The sequence below is a fragment of the Felis catus genome, chromosome A1, assembly GCF_018350175.1.
Source record: "Felis catus isolate Fca126 chromosome A1, F.catus_Fca126_mat1.0, whole genome shotgun sequence".
NCBI lineage: Eukaryota > Metazoa > Chordata > Mammalia > Carnivora > Felidae > Felis > Felis catus.
The window spans coordinates 135577040-135580813 of record NC_058368.1 but is presented as its reverse complement, the minus strand read 5'-3'; positions in this window follow the sequence as shown (position 1 = coordinate 135580813).

Here is a 3774-nt window from a genome sequence, read left to right as displayed (position 1 = left end):
ACCTGTAGGATCTCAGTTGTCTTCAGCTGAGAGTAATCTTCATGTCAGAGTGACCCATCTTGGGGCAGCCTGCCTTGGTCCCTACACCAGCCACATCTGTAACAAGATGCATGAAATACAGACCGAGACCCTGGTTTGTTTCATCCTTAGGGTCACTCAACACACACTTCCATCACAGCAGTAGTGAATTTGGCTTGCGTGGACGCTTGAATGCTGAATTTGAATCTGAAATGCACAAAGTTTAAATTCTTTGATTTTTTGTAAAGCTCTGCAATTTGCCCGATAGCAGTAGATTACAAGGATCACTAGAGCACTCTCCTGTTTTATAAGCTACTTAAGGACTTAAGTATGTGCTATAAATAAGATAAGAAACTAAATAAACCTAGCAGGATCTGTAGGTCACATGCATAGCATTCCTTTGAAAGTTTTCCATTTTGCGATATGGTGGTAGAATGCGTGTTCACGTACACTGATAATCTTGGAAATGCTGAGAAACCATAGGAATAATTAAGTTGGAGGACTACCTAGCCAGGTGCCACGGCTCTTTCTGTGGGACAATTCAAAGGTGTTTCTGTAAGTGCTTCTTAATTGCTCCAAATATAGAATAAATTATTTCTGTTCTCTCCAGAGAAGGACAGAAAGACTAAGTCTAGAAAGTTGGTATAAGAATTAAAACAGATGGGAAATATTGTGAGCTACGACAGCATATTCTTCAGATCACGTTATTAAAGAGGGCACTGTTGAAAAAACCACAAATAATACGAACAGACTCAATCAGATATTGGAGGCCTGTGCCTATAACTGACCAAGGCTGTTAGGACACATACTTGAAATAGGGTGTAAGAGTGCCATTTCCTTCCTTCCTTCCTTCCTTCCTTCCTTCCTTCCTTCCTTCCTTCCTTCCTTCCTTCCTTCCTTCCTTCGTAATCTCTACACCCAAACGTGGGGCTCGAACTTACAACCTCGGGATCAAGAGTCTTATGCTCTACTGACTGAGCCAGCCAGGTGCCCCAAGGGTACCATTTCTATTGAAAATCTAATCACTGAAAGAATGAATGTGGGATTTTTTTTACTGCTCAACTCATAATTTTTTGTCAGGTACACTAAACCCGGCATAAAAAAAGGCAGTCTGGAGTTTTAGGGTTTATTAATGGCATTTAGAAAAAAATATATATAGTTTGAAAAGCCCAGAGGCAAGGTATGCCAAAAATGAGCGTATCTGACAGTTTTATAGATTCCTAATGTTAGAAGTTTTCATGGAATTGTGACCTGAATGTAGGAGCAGAATTATCTGAATCTATGGAATTCATGGAGATGTTCTTTGATGAGAAGCAGATATTCCTCATGGACCTTGTAAGTTTGAAACAGAAAAGAGAAATAAAGAAACCAAAACTTATAGCTTTGATGAATAGCAAAATTTGTCAGGAAGAGCTAGATATTAATTAAGTGATTAATTTGTAAGAAGCAAAGCATAAATCTCCTTTAGCTGTGGAAAGGGAAGACAGCCAGAGACAATCATATTTGAGACCCTGGTCTGAACTTGTGCTGGAAAAAGAAGTTTTTTCTTCCGTTCTTATTTATTATTATTACTATTTAAATCAAGGGGGATAAAGCTTGTAGGACGCCACACTCCCAGGAGCTTGGAAGTAAAAGGTGCGCATGATGAGGCAGGACACTTTTGAGACGTGAAGGAGCAGATGCTTTGCATTATCATTTCTTTTACTATCCAAGAGTGACAAATAGATTGAAAAGAAATGTCACAGCTGAGATATGAAATAAGGCAGATGGCCAGAGCTGAGAAGGATGACAAATTAATGCACACAAGGGCTCATGGGTCACTGGAACTACTGTACCTAGGTGTTCTAGGCTTCTGATTTTTGGGTTCAGGCTTCTGATTTTTTAAAACTCAGAAACATTCTAGTTATTAGGTATTACCATACATAGTCTACTGTAGCCTGCAAGAATCAGGTGGATGTAGTTTGCTGCTTTATCTTATACCACAGTGCCACCTATAGGAAACTTCTAGGAACTACATGCAGATGTTCTTAAAATCTATTGGAGACCTGTCTAAAGAATGATTAGAATCACAGGATTTTAGAGAGGATGGGACTTCAAAGGATCCAGCTTTCTACTGAAAGCTTGAGTCAATTAAAAAAATTTTTTTAACGTTTATTTTTGTATTTTTTGAGACAGAGACAGAGCACGAACGGGGGAGGGGCAGAAAGGGTGGGCCAGAATCTGAAGCAGGCTCCAGGCTCCAGGCTCTGAACCATCAGTGTAGAGCCCGAGGCCAAGCTCGAACTCAAGAACTACGGGATCATGACCTGAGCTGAAGTTGGTCGCTTAACCGACTGAGCCACCCACTCACTTGTATAAATTATTTGATTAGTGGTTTTCTAACTTCAGTGAATGGAAACACACTCTCACCAAGCAGTTCATTCTATTCATATTTTCACATAATGCTACTTTAAAAAATTTTTTTTAACGTTTTTTATTTATTATTGAGAGACAGAGAGACAAAGAGCATGAGCAGGGGAGGGGCAGAGAGAGGGGGAGACACAGAATCCGAAGCAGGCTCCAGACTCTGAGCTGTCAGCACAGAGCCTGACGCGGGCGAACTCTCCACCCCTCTTTGCAGGCACTTCATTGGTGGGTTCTGCCAATTCAGTTCCTTTGCTTTCCATGTTTCAAATTACTGCCTATATCGCCTGTCCTCTTTTTCTCCTCACTCCTTCTTTTTGTGCTTGTGGATTTATGCTTTTATTAAAAAACATTCATTTACTGTTGTTTTGGTAGTTTTTTTTTAATATTTATTTATTTTTGAGACAGAGCATGAATGGGGGAGGGACAGAGAGAGGGAGACACAGAATCTGAAGCAGGCTCCAGGCTCCGAGCTGTCAGCACAGAGCCTGATGCAGGGCTCAAACTCACGGACTGTGAGATCATGACCTGAGCTGGAGTCGGAGGCTTAACCGACTGAGCCACCCAGGCGCCCCTGTTTTGGTAGGTTTTTAAAAAAGAGTTTATTTAATTTTATTTTTTAAAGTGTATTTACTTATTTTGAGAGAAAGAGGGCACAAGCCAGGGGGGCGGGCAGGGAGAGAGAGAGAGAGAGAAAGAGAGAGAGAGAGAGAGAGAATCCCAAGCAGGCTGTGGCTGTTTCCTGACTCAGGGCTGCATCTCAAGGACCTGGAAATCATGACTTGAGCTGAAATCAAGAGTTGGACACTTAACTGACTGAGCCACCTAGGCGCCCCAAAGATTTTATTTCATTTTTTAAATGTTTATTTATTAAGTTTGAGAGAGAAGGAGGGAGAGAGATAGAGATAGAGAGAGAGAACAGGTGGGAGAGGGGCAGGGAGAGGGAGAGTGAGAATCCCAAGCAGGCTCCTCACTGTCAGCGCAGATCCTGAGGCGGGGCTCAATCTCCCAACTGTGAGCTCATGACCTGAGACAAAATCTGGAGTTGGATGCTTACCTGACTGAACCACCCAGGCGCCTCCCAAAGATTTTAAGTAATCTCTACACCCAACGTGGGGCTTGAACCTACAACCCCGACATCAAGAGTCACATGCTCTACTGACTGAGCCAGCCAGCCACCCCTGTTTTGGTAGGTTTTGGGAAAGAGAAGAAATAAAAGCAAGAGGTAAAACCCATCATGTTTGATTCTGACTCTTATGCATTAAAAAAATGTAAGTGTAGTGTTTTACGTTTATTTCAAAGTTTTCATTGTTAAATCTAGCTTGTTTTTATGGCCATTGAATCTTCACTCTG